We start from the raw sequence: 13,440 nt of genomic DNA, 5'->3' as shown, positions 1-13,440 counted from the left end.
TCTGCAGAGTAAGCACTCAATAAATACCACTGACTGCAGAGCACTGTACTGAATGCTTGAGAGAGTACAATACAACAGAGTTGGCTGACACATTCCCTGCCCACAATGAGTTCATCATGCCTCCTCCTGGTTCAAGATGTTTGTTCTGCAATTTCTAAGTTTTCCCTCTAACTCATCATGGACCGATTGGCCCTCGCTTTCTCTAAACCTTTCTGGAACCTATTAAACTTCCCTGAGTGCCCCCACATCCACATCCAGTTTCGGGGGAGGGTCAATAACAGGGTCCAGCCAAAGGGTCCACCAGTAACTGGTGGAGGAGCTCCACAATAATGATTCCGTATCTGTTAGGCACTTACAATGTGCCAAGCACTGTGCTGTGTGCAGGGGTAGAAAAAGTATAATCAGGTCAGACACAATCACTGTCCCACACCAGGCTCACAGTCTAAGCACCAGGCTCACAGTCTAAGTAGAAGGAAGAACAGGTATTTAATCCCCATTTTGCAGATGAGGAAACTGAAGCATGGAGCAGTTATGTGATTTTCCAATGGTCAAACATATGGTAAGTGAGAGAGTTAGGATTAGAACCCAGTTTCTTGATAATAATAATAATAATGACGGTATTTGTTAAGCACTTACTATGTGTGAAGCACTGTTCTACGTGCTGAATTGGATTCTGATTCCAAGAAGGGTGCATGCAGTAACTTTTGCAAGACCTCACTGCCCCAACTCCATTCAATCCAAGGCCACACCAAGCTACACCCATTTTCTTGATCAATGGAGGTATCATAACCCTCAACTGAGATCATCTCCAATCCCTCCAAGTGCCCTCTGTCCTTCCAGGGTCACAGTTTCGAGCCTTCCCTGTGTCCTGCTCTCCCAGAAATGTGACTCCCTTCACCTTCCCCAGCTTCTGGATGTTTGTCCCCATTTGTTACTCCTGCTCACCCCTGTTCATTTCTCTCTTCAGAGGACCCTTCGGCCCCTCAGTTGCACATATGTCTCTATCTTTACGCTCTATTGCTTCCCTCTTCCTGTAATTTATTTTAGCATTTGTCTTCCCCTCTGGTCTCTTCTTCCCCTCTGGTCTCTCCCAAGTGATTAGTACAGTGCTCTGTACACAGGAAGTGCTCAATAAATACCACTGACATTGTTCTACAAGCTCCCTGAGGATTGGGATCATGTGTGTTAATGCTATTTTACTTTCACAAGTGCTCACTGCAATGCTATGCACACAGAAAGCACTCAATAAATACTAATGATTGGTTGAGAAGCACTTTGGCCTCGGGGCAAGAGCCAAAGATTGGGCATCAGAACACCTGGGTTTTATCCAGGCTCTGCCACTTGTCTGCTGGGTGAACTCGGGCAAGTTACTGAACTTCTCTAGGCCTCAGTTTTCTTGTCTGTAAAATGGGGATTCAATACCTGGTCTCCCTCTCCAATAGGCTGCGAGCCCAAGTCAGAAAGCAACTGCCTCACGTTTGATTGCATTGTGTCTACCTCAGCACTTAGCATATTGCATGGCATAGAGTAAGTGCTTCACAAATAACATAGTTTATTCTTACTGATTGACTGCAAGTAGAATATGGTGGTGAAGGGAAGGACATTTAAGTTGATGGGACTTGCGGGGGATTTGGAGGTCAACTAATTGTAGGGTCCAGAGTACATTCAGAGCACCTACTTTAGGGAGATAAATTGCGGAAAATCAGTGTGGTCTAATGGAAAAAGCATGGCTTTGGGAGTCAGATATCCTGAGTTTTAATCCCAGCTCTGTCACTTGTCTGCTGTGTGACCTTGGGCAAATCACTTCACTTCTTTGTGCCTCAGTTACCTCATCTGTACAATGAGGATTCAATCCCTCTTCTCCCTGTTCCTTAGACGGTGAGCCCTGTGTAGAATAGGAGCTGAGTCCGACTTGATTATCTTTTATCTACCATGGTGTTATTATTATTGCTAATAATAACAATTAAATGCACTGAGTGCTTACTGTGTGTAAAACACTGTACTAAGCGCTTGGGAGAGTACAATATAACATCAAACACATTCCCTGCCCACAATGAGCTCACAGTTTAGAGGGGGAGATAGACATTAATATAAGTAAATAAATTAAATTGAGTACAATGCTTGATACATAAAAAGTGCTTAACAAATACCACAATTAGTATTAGTAACTGGTCTTGCTAAGCTCACCTCTGGACATTATTCAGAATGGGTGGTGCCCAGAAGTGCAGCGAGATAAGCACTAAGGTCATCTGGACCGCAATCACTAAGGCACACTACAAGTGGCACTGGGGTCTCAGGGCTACACAGCCTGTTACCACATTCGTGGTCAAGAAACTCCATTATCTCAACTGCCTGGAAGGTTCCCTGGTCATTCAGTTAACAGACAACCGCAAAAGCTGGGTTATTGCTATCAGTTAAGTCATCCCCTACTTAGAGAGAGAAAGAGAAAGCGCATCTCTGCACAAAGGCAAGAGAGAAGCAGGTCAGCCTAGTGGATAAAGCACAAGCCTGGGAGTCAGAAAGACCTGGGTTGTAATCCCAGATCTGAAATTGTCTGCTGTGTGACTTTGGGCAAGTTACTTAACTTCTCTGGGCCTCAGTTACCTCATTACTTCACCTATAAAATGGGGATTAAAACTTGGAACCCCATGTGGGACATGAACTGTGTCCAACCTGATTATCTGGCATCTACCCCAGAGTTTAGTACAGTGTCTTGCACATAGTCAGCAGTTAATAAATGCCATAAAAAGGAGACGGAGGGAACCAAGTGTGAACTTAGGACAACAAAGAATGGTGGGAGATGGAGAGGGAGAGAGAGCAAGAGAGATGAAAAGGGAAAGAGAATGGACAAGAATAAGATAAGAGAGACAAGAATGGTAAGAATGGTAAGAGAGACAACTCCAAGTTGGAATTCAGGCCCAGTTGCTAGTTTTTTTATGTTATTTGTTAAGCACTTACTATGTGCCAAGCACTGTTCTAAACACTGGGGTCAATACAAGGTAATAAAGGTTGTACGCAATCCATGTCCCACATTGACCTCACAGCCTTAATCCCCATTTTATAGATGAGGTAACTGAGGCTCAGAGAAGTTAAGTGCCTTGCCCAAGACCACACAGCAAGTAAGTGGCAGAACCCAGTTTCTCTGACTCCCAAGCCCATGCTCTATCCACTAGGCCACGCTGCTTTCTCAGGGCAATTCTCAGTGCAGTTGTGGAAGAGGCAGGCCTCAGTTTTAGGAATTCCTTTGTCATACTAAGAAAGCATGAACTAATGGAGACTTTAAAAAATAACAGTAATAATGAAGGGGAAACTGTTGAGTTGCTTGGGGAATGCAACAGTTTTGCTCCACAAAGACTTCATACAACCACAAAAGCATGCATGTCAACCAACTCTATTGTATTGTACTTTCCCCAGAAATTAGTACAGTACTCTGCACACAGTAGGTGCTCACTAAATACCATTGACTAACTGACGGGGACATAGCTTCTCTCCCAAGTGCTTAAGAAGACGGGGTGGGGGGAAATCACAGAACTGAGTCCTAATAAATGTCTCACTGATTTGCTGAAAGGTCATAGTAAGGCAACCCGGATAGGGTCATGAAATATTTTGTTCTTATTTGCTTCCATTGAAAGGCTATATGATAAATAAAGAAAAAGGGAAGGGGAAGACAGCAATTGAGCCCTATGCGACCCTCCTTTTCTAACGCAAGGTTATTCATTAGAAAATAGTTTCTGCCCCTAGTGGGCCCAGCCAAAATCTAAAGCTAAAGGCTAAAGGAGTTTTTGGAGTTTGGAAGGACTGACAGCAGGGAGGTGGAAAGGGGCAAGCAACATGTCCACTAACTCCAAAAGAACTAGCAGAGACGTTAAAAAAATAATGGTAAAAATGAAGGGAGAAATGTTGGTTTGTTTGGGCAATGCAACTAAGAGCAAACTAAAACTAACTATTGTACTCTCCCAAGTTTTTGGGACAGTGCTCTGCACACAGTAAAGAACTCAATAAATATGATTGATTGACTTATCACAGCCATGGTCAAACACGAAAAAGTGCTGGGACAGATCACTAGACAAGCCCCAGGATCCACTCTCATAGCTAGACACAATTGCTCTGCCTCCTTGAGCTCACTTGAACAATTTCCAGCTCTGTCATGCAGAACTAGCCCACAAAGTACTTGTTTCAATCAAACAATCCATCAGTGGCATTAATTGAGCACTTACTGGGTGCAGAGCACTACATTAAGACTTGGGAGAGTACAATACAACAGAGCTGATAGACATGTACTGTACTCTCATAAGGAGTTTACAGTCTAGAGGTGAAGCCTACAGTAAAAAGGGAATTCTTTTCTCTTTCTTCTCCCAAAAAGGAAAACTGCTTGTACAGGTCACTTCTCCAGTACTAGTTTACCAGTCTAACAAAATAATTTCAATGGTAAAATCAAACAGCACGCTCCTAGTAGAAAGAGCCCAGGCCTGGGAGTCAGAAAATCTGGGTTCTAATTCCTGCTCCACCACTTACCTGCCGTGTGATCTTGGATAAGTCACTTGACTTCTCTGTATCTCAGTTTCCACATCAGCAAAATGGGAATTAATCCCTGGTCTCCCTCCTCCTTACAATGTAAGCCCTGTAAGGGACAGGGACTGTGCCCACTCTGATTATCCTGTAACTGACACAACACTTAGTACAGTGCTTAGCCCATACTAAATGCTTAACAAGTACCACATTATATAATTATCATCATTATTATTATTGCATTAATATGGCTTGGTTTCAAGGTTCCATAATCTAAGAGGCTTTAGATGTTACAAGTGGGAGATGGATTACAGATTTCACTTTCCTTCAAGGATGCATTGATAACTACCCTCTAGACTGTAACCTCGTTATGGGCAGGGAATGTAGAGTACAGTGCACTGCACATAGTAAGCACTCAATAAATATCATTGATTGATCTTCCAATCATCTCCAAAGTAGTAATAGTAATATTAAGTGATTACTTTGTGCAGAATGCTGCAATAATAATAATAATTGTGATATTTGTTAAGCACTTAATATGTGCCAGGCACTGAAGTGCTGGGGTAGATACAAGATAATTGGTTTGGACACAGTCCCTGTCCTACATAGGGCTCCCAGTCTCAAACCACATTTTACAGATGAGGTACCTAAGGCACTTGGCTTATGATGTTGAATTGTCTCTGACCCATAGTGACTCCATTGACTCATCGCTCCCAGAATCCCCCAACTCCATCTGCAAACATTTTGGTAGTGTATTCATAGAGTTTTCTTGGTAAAAATACAGAAGATTTACTATTGCCTTCTGCATCGTAAACTTGAGTCTCTGCCCTCGACTCTCTCCCATGCCAATGCTGCCCAGCACAGGTGAGTTTCGACTTGTAGCAGATTGCCTTCCACTTGCTAGCCACAGCCCAAGCTAGGAATGGAAGGGGTATGCCTCTGCTTGCCTCTACCTCTCATAGCTGAGACTGGTAGAGTACTGGAAAGTTTCCAGGTACAATCCTGAGAGGGGAAACTGAGGCACAGAGAAGTGAAATATTGTTGTATTGTACTTTCCCAAGCCCTTAGTATAGTGCTCTGCACACTGTAAGCGCTCAATAATTACGAATGAATGAATGAAATGACTTGCCCATGGTCACAGAGAAGACAAGTGATGGAGAGGGGATTAGAACCCAGGTCCTTCTGACTCCCGGACATGTACTCTATTCACGACATCAGCACCGGGAGAGAATCCACACGTGAGAATTAGACAGGGTCACTGTCCCTCAAGGGGCACACAGCCTAAGTTAACTCAATTCTGTACATCTTCCCTGCAGGGCTTAAATAGCAGAAATCCTGGATCAGGTGCCAAGCAACTTTATCTATGAGAAACCCCACCCAATCCGGCAAGAAGGTTCCTATCAATCAATCAATCAATCGTATTTATTGAGGGCTTACTGTGTGCAGAGCACTGTACTAAGCGCTTGGGAAGTACAAGTTGGCAACATATAGAGACAGTCCCTACCCAACAGTGGGCTCACAGTCTAAAGGGGGGAGACAGAGAACAAAACCAAACATACTAACAAAATAAAATAAATAGAATACATATGTACAAGTAAAATAAATAAATAGAGTAATAAATATGTACAAACATATATACATATATACAGGTGATGTGGGGAAGGGAAGGAGGTAAGATGGGGGGGATGGAGAGGGGGGCGAGGGGGAGAGGAAGGAAGGGGCTCAGTCTGGGAAGGCCTCCTGGAGGAGGTGAGCTCTCAGTAGGGCCTTGAAGGGAGGAAGAGAGCTAGCTTGGCGGATGGGCAGAGGGAGGGCATTCCAGGCCCGGGGGATGACGTGGGCCGGGGGTCGATGGCGGGACAGACAAGAACGAGTTATGGTGAGGAGATTAGCAGCAGAGGAGCGGAGGGTGCGGGGTGGGCTGTAGAAGGAGAGAAGGGAGGTGAGGTAGGAGGGGGCGAGGTGATGGAGAGCCTTGAAGCCCAGGGTGAGGAGTTTCTGCCTGATGTGCAGATTGATTGGTAGCCACTGGATATTTTTGAGGAGGGGAGAAACATGCCCAGAGTGTTTCTAGACAAAGACAATCTGGGCAGCAGCATGAAGTATGGATTGAAGTGGGGAGACACGAGGATGGGAGATCAGAGAGAAGGCTGATGCAGTAGTCCAGAGGGGATAGGATGAGAGCTTGAATGAGCAGGGTAGCGGTATGGATGGAGAGGAAAGGGCGGATCTTGGCAATGTTGTGGAGCTGAGACCGGCAGGTTTTGGTGATGGCTTGGATGTGAGGGGTGAATGAGAGAGCGGAGTCGAGGATGACACCAAGGTTGCGGGCTTGTGAGACGGGAAGGATGGCAGTGCCATCAACAGAGATGGGAAAGTCAGGGAGAAGGCAGGGTTTGGGAGGGAAGACAAGGAGTTCAGTCTTGGATAGGAGTTCAGTCCTATCATTAGCAGGATTCGAAGTCGCTTAGTCGCTTAGTCTGCCCAGGAGTTTGAAAGGGTAAAATCTTCAACCCAAAGGAAACAGTTGGAGGCTCTGGGAGTGCAGGGACTTGGCCCGTGAATTGTTCAGTATAGCAAATGGTTTGGAGGGCTACAGGCATGTCATTTGACTAGGGTGTAGGAGGCTGGGCAGCCTTTTCCCCCAGCAATTTTCAAGTGTCTCTTACATTATGGCTAGCCTCAAGGATGCTGTTAGACTTTTCTCTTCCCTATATTTACTTTTCTCCTTCTCCCCCAGCCATTTTCATTGTCCAGGCCCTCCACCCTAGAACTATTCAGGAGAGGTGGAGAGGGGATGCCTAGCACTAGAGTAGGGGCCTGGGGGAGGTGTGGGAAGGGCAACAAGGACCACCCAAACCTTTACTGGATCTCCACTCTTTCTTCTGCATTCCAAACTGCTACCACGCTGATCCAAGCACTTATTTTCCACCTTGACTACAGCATCAGTCTCCTCGCTGATTTCCTTGCATCCTGTCTCTTCCCTTTCCAATCCATATCTCACTCTGCTGCCTGAATCATTTTTCTGAAAAACCACTCAGTCTATATCTCCCCACTCCTCAAAAATCCCCAATGGTTGTCCATCCACCCCCACATCAGATAGAGATTCCTTTACCATTGGCTTTAAGCACTCAATCAGCTTTTTCTCTCATCTCACCTCACTGATCTTCACTACAACCTAACTCTCAGGCTCAACTCCTCTAACACCAAGTTACTCTCCATACCTCAATCTCATCCATCCCAACTCTGACCCCTTGCCCACATGCTCCCTTGGGCCTGGAACTCTCTCCTGCTTCATATACAACACCACTCTCCACACTTTAAAAGGCTTATTAATTGTGGCATTTGTTAAGCACTTACTAGGTACCAGACACTGTACTAAATGCTGGGGTGGATACAAACAACTCGAGTTGGACACAGTCCCTGTCCCATACGAGGCTCACAATCTCAATCCCCATTTACAGATGATGTAACTGAGGCACAGAGAAGTGACTGCCCAAAGCCATAAAGCAGACAAGTGATGGAGCCGGGATTAGAACATAAGGTCTTCTGACTCCCAGGACCATACTCTATCCACTAGAGTACTCTATCACATCTCATTCCAGAGACCTTCCCCAACTAAGCCCTCTTTCCCCCTACTCTCTCTCCCTTCTGCATCACCCATTCACTTGGGTCTGTACCCTTTAGGCACTTGATGTTCACCCCACCCTCAACCTCACAGCACTTAAGTACTTTATTGTAATGTCTTTCCCTCCCGCCTTATGGGCAGGGAACTCTGTTGTACTTTCCCAAGCACTTAGTATGGTGTTCTGCACACAGTCAGTGCTCAGCAAATACAATTGATTGATCACATCTCCAAGAGGCCTTCCCCAATTTAGCCCTCATTTTCTCTACTACTCTACCTTCTGAATAGTTCAGGCATTTTGATCTGTACCCCTTAAGCATTTGATAGTCACCCCATAGCATTTATATGTATATCTATAATTTATTTGAATGCCTGTCCCACTCCAGACTGTAAAGTCCTAGTAGGCAGGGAATGTGTCTATCAACTCTACTTTACTCTCCTCTTCCAAGCACTTAAACCAGTGCTCTACACAAAGCAGATGCTCAAAAACTACTATTGATTGACAACATCAGAATACATGAAAATCCAAGCCCTCTACAAAACTTCCACCCTTGTTAAACTGCACTGCCTGTTTGGCTCTGATTTGCCTTCTCCACCAAATCACCCTTTTCTCTGAGCATGGCAGGAACACATATAAATAAAACATCTCAACCTGAGCCAATAAATACGATTGATGATGATGATGATGAGCCCCCAAGAAAAAAGGGGAGGCATGTGCTAGGGAAGACATGATGATAATAACTGTGGTATTTGTTCAGTGATTACTATGTGCCAGACACTGTACGAAGTGCTGGAGTAGATGCAAGATCATCAGGTCCCACAATGGGCTCACAGTCTAACCAGGAGGGAGAACAGGTATTGAATCCCATTTTGCAGACGAGGGAACTGAGGTGCAGAGAAATTAAGTGACTTACCCAAGATCACATAGCAGATTAGTGGTGGAGCCAGGATTGGAACTCAGGCCTCTGACTCCTAGGCCTGTGCTCTTTCCACTAGGCCATGCTGCTTCCTAAGAATATATTCCTTACACCTAGATACCCTAAGAGAAACCTCACTGACTGGAACCCAATGCCCTTCTTCCCTTTCCAAATTTCAAAACTTTGAGATCTTGGAATAGAGACTATGGCAGACTATCAGTTTCCCTGCTTCTCAAGAATATTGTATGAAGCACGTGGGAGAGTACACTAGATGAAAAAGACATAGTCCCTGCCCTCTAGAAGCTTACAGGCTATTAAGGAAGACAGGTAGAAAAAGGATATTGACAGGCAATGGGAGCGGAAAAAAGACTCAGGATGCAACAGTTCGTAGCATGAATAAATCAGAATAAAACAGCTGAATAAATCCTTAAATATATATTATACTTAAGTGCTAATACTGGTTATAAGTATCTGAGTGAGACAGGTGGATGCCTAGTTGATGTGACTTGGAGAGTCAGGAAGGGAAATGCTCTCAGAAGAGGATATAAGCACTTAGTACAGTGCTTCGCACATAGTAAGTGCTCAATAAATATGATCAGATGAATAAATGAAAGGACATGAGTATTAAAAGGAAACAATGACTGTCAACAGCTGCAATGTCTCTATTCAAAATTAAGCTTCCAATGAGGAACCTTTCTTCCCAACAGGAAACCAAAGCAAAACCATCTCAAATAGGTTATTGAGAATTAATCACCACCATAACTACAGCAGGTGGTGGGAGAAGAGGAAAAGACTGCTGAAAACCAGCTTCAGCCCTGGCTTCCCACCAAGGTGAGCTTTGTCTCTAGCCCCGTTCCGGACAACAGATTCAATCCACAGGATCTCATGGCTGAGTATAGACTCTTTCGACTTTGTGGCTATTGATGTCACAGTGTTAACAGAAAGGGAGTTCTTCCTTGGGCTTATCCTTAATTCCTCCTGCTGCAATTCAAGACTACTCCCTCTTGCTCTGCTGAATTTGGACCAAAAGCAGCTGCTCTCTGACTCTCATAAAAAATAAAAGAGAAAAAAAAACAAGGCCTTTTATGTGGATTAAAATTCTTCATTTCAAGGCTCTCTTCACCAAGCTGAATAAACTGTGGTTGAAACAGTAATAACTATGTTATATATTTGTTTTTAAATAGTATTTGTTAAGTGCTTACTATGTGCAAGACACTGAACTAAGCACTGGGTTAGGTACCAGCTAACCAGGTTGGACCCAGTCTCTGATCCACATAGGGCTCACAGTCTTAATCACTATTTTTCAAATGAGGTAACTGAGGCACAGAGAAGTTAACTTGCCCAAGGACACAGGGTAGATAAGTGGCAGATACAGGATTAGAACCCAGGTTCTCTGTCTCCCAGGCCCATGTTCTTTCTACTAGACCACACTGCTTCTCTAAGTAGTTACTCTGTGCCAAGTACTGTACTAAGTACTGGGGTAGATACAAGATATTCAAATCAGACGCAGTTCCTGTTACACACAGGGCTCAGAGACTGAAGGGTTGTAACTGGAGGACCCATCCTATTATAATGTCCCAGACCATACAAGTTTGCTATTTGTTTTCTAAATCAATTTGCCTTCCCTTATAGCTGCCTGGGTAGAAGAACACACTAAATTAGACTTTTTCAACTTGCCTGGAAAAAAGACTTCCTCAGATCAATCAATTCATCAATCAGTGATATTTATTGACTGCGTACTGTAAACAGAGAACTTTACTAGGAGCTTGAGAGTAAAATACAATACAGTTGGTAGACACGATCCCTGACCTCATAGAGTCTACAACCTAGTTGAGGGAGGCAGATACTAAAATAACTTACAAATAGGGGAAGCATCAGTGTATAAGGATAAGTACATAAGTGCTGGGAGGGCAGGGTGAGTATCAAAAGGCTTTTGAGTTACAGAGCCAAGTGCATAAGTGATGTACATAGGAGGGTGAACAGGTTAGAGATATGAGGGTTTAATTAGAGTTGGCTTCTTGGAGGGCATGTGATTTTAGGAGTGCTTAGAAGATGGGGAGAGTGGTATTCTGCCAGATATGAAGGGGGAGGGAGTTTGAAGACAGTGGAAGGATGTGGGCAAGGGGTTGGCAGCAAGACAGACAAGTTTGAGGTCCAGTGAGTAGAATGTGATTTAAACGAGTGAAATGTGTATGCTGGATTGTAGTAGGAGATGTGAGATAAGGTAGGACAGGGAGAACCTTGGACTGACGTGGTGATAAAAAGACTTAGAACAAGCTTCCAAGAGAGGTTACAAAATTTCCACTATTAAGATATTGAAGGAAAGTACAGACAGCCATCTGTCACCTGCCTTACCTTTCAACATCCCTGCCAGATCGATGACCCCACCATTCCACAAAGCCATGGGCGAGTTGGCTAATTGGAAGGCTGTTCTAATCCATTTAGAGGCTGAACCACTCTAAGATCCGGTCCAAATTACGTGATCAAACAACATCTGAGTTTCCCTTATGAAATGGAGATGATCAATCTTTCTTGGCAATTCTTGCGAGAGGAGAAACTAGGCCAGAGCTTACAGGCCATAATTGGTTCCAAACCATACAAGGTCGAAATACTCATCCCCAAGCAGAGGGGAGAAACTGAAGTGCCCAGTCATTTGACTGACACACATATGGAAAGTTCTTGTGTTTTTCCATTTGCTCCAGTTTACATCCCAGCCCGCCCCTCAGATGGGAAGCAGCTGTGGTCTAGTGAAAAGAGTACTTGCCTGGGACTCAGAGGCCCTGGGTTCTAATCCCGGCTCCGTCACTTGTCTGCTGTGTAACCTTGGGCAAATCACTAACTCTTCAGTGCCTCAGTTCCCTCCTACTTAGACTGTGAGTCTCACATGGGACTTTATTATCCCGTATCTGCACCAGCAATTAGTACAGTGCTCGACACATAGAAAACACTTAACAAATACCACAATTATTATTAGTTCCACTCTGCTGAAAGAAATTCCAAACTCAAAGAGGATCACTTGTCAGGTCCCCCAAAATTCCTTGGGGAACATGAAGTGCATCACTTAAGGACTATTTCTTTCTTGGATTTTAGTGTGACAGTGGTTCCATCTTTCTCTCTCTCCCTCCACCTTCTTTTTTGAAAATGGTATTTGTTAAGGGCTTACTATGCAACAGGCACTGTACTAAGTTGGACACAGTCCCTGTTCCACATGGGGTTCACAGTCTTAATCCCCATTTTACAGATGAGGTAACAGGCTCAGAAGAAGTGAAGTGATTTTGCCCTATCACACACTGGTGATCACACACTGGTCACACAGAAGACCAGTGGCCAATCTGGGATCAGAACCCAGGTCCTTCTGATTTCCAGGCTTGTGCTCTTTCCAGTAGCCCATGCTGCTTCCTACTTACCACCTTTCCCTGTTTTTACTTTCTCAGGGCTGAGTAGAGAGGAATCCAAATTGGAAGTTGTGCCATGGGGCTTAGAGGAAGTACTTCTATGCTGAGCCATTCACTTCTGGTTTATGTGCTTTGTAGCTGTGGCTTAGATTAGACTAAAACCCAGGTCCTTCTGACTCTCAGGCCTGTGCTCTACCCACTTACCCACACTGCTTCTCTTGCTTCTCTTTTTCTCTTGCTCTTCAGATGTGCACCCATCAAGAGAGCAGAGCTGGTTGAGGGGGTGATGAGAGCCCACCAGTTTAGATTAAGAGTCCATGAATGAGAAACAAAATATGTCATCTCAGAGTATGAGACCTCTGAGGGTGGGGATCTCGCCTTGCCCTGTAATGATGACTTGGTGTGTTGTTGTTGGTGAAGTCACTGAAATCCTCATTTCTCAGGTTGCAGTCAGGGCACAAGGTCCCAAGCAGACAGTCCTGCCCACTGCTTCTGGATAACCAGAGCAAAGAGAGGAAACAAATGATGGCAAGAGAAACTATCTGGGCCCTCTCCTTGCTTCCTTTGCAACCCCTACTAAAATCATTCCTCCTTCAGTAAGCTTTTCCTGACTAATCTCTCATTTCTCATTCATTCATTCAATTCATTTAATTGTATTTACAGTGTGCAGAGCACTGTACTAAGAGCTTGGGAAGTACAAATCGGCAATATATAGAGACAGTCCCTACCCAACAAAGGGCTCACAGCCTAGAAGGGGAGAGACAGACAACAAAACAAAACATGTAGACATGTGTCAAAACTGTCAGAATAAATAGAATTATAGCTAAATACACATCATTAACAAAATAAATAGAATAGTAAATATGTACAAGTAAAATAGAGTAATAAATCTGTACAAATATATACAAGTGCTGTGGGGAGGGAAGGAGGTAGGGCAGAGAGGTGATGGGGAGGAGGAGAGGAAAAAGGGGGCTCAGTCTAGGAAGGCCTTCTG

The 13,440-nt window shown here is 44.3% G+C and overlaps 1 protein-coding gene and 1 non-coding gene across 3 annotated transcripts in view; both read right to left on the bottom strand.

The window, feature by feature from the left end:
* The window catches only part of STON2 (stonin 2), a 166,183-nt gene that overhangs the window by 139,032 nt on the left and 13,711 nt on the right, over positions 1–13,440 (bottom strand). The window lies entirely within an intron of this gene.
* On the bottom strand, positions 5,384–5,521 carry LOC119938780. The gene has a single exon (XR_005454504.1). It is a non-coding gene; the product is annotated as a small nucleolar RNA SNORA7 (small nucleolar RNA).

The sequence above is a fragment of the Tachyglossus aculeatus genome, chromosome 1, assembly GCF_015852505.1.
Source record: "Tachyglossus aculeatus isolate mTacAcu1 chromosome 1, mTacAcu1.pri, whole genome shotgun sequence".
In the NCBI taxonomy this organism is placed as follows: Eukaryota; Metazoa; Chordata; class Mammalia; order Monotremata; family Tachyglossidae; genus Tachyglossus; species Tachyglossus aculeatus.
Note: the sequence above shows the minus strand (reverse complement) of the source record. Positions and strands in the feature narration are given on the sequence as shown.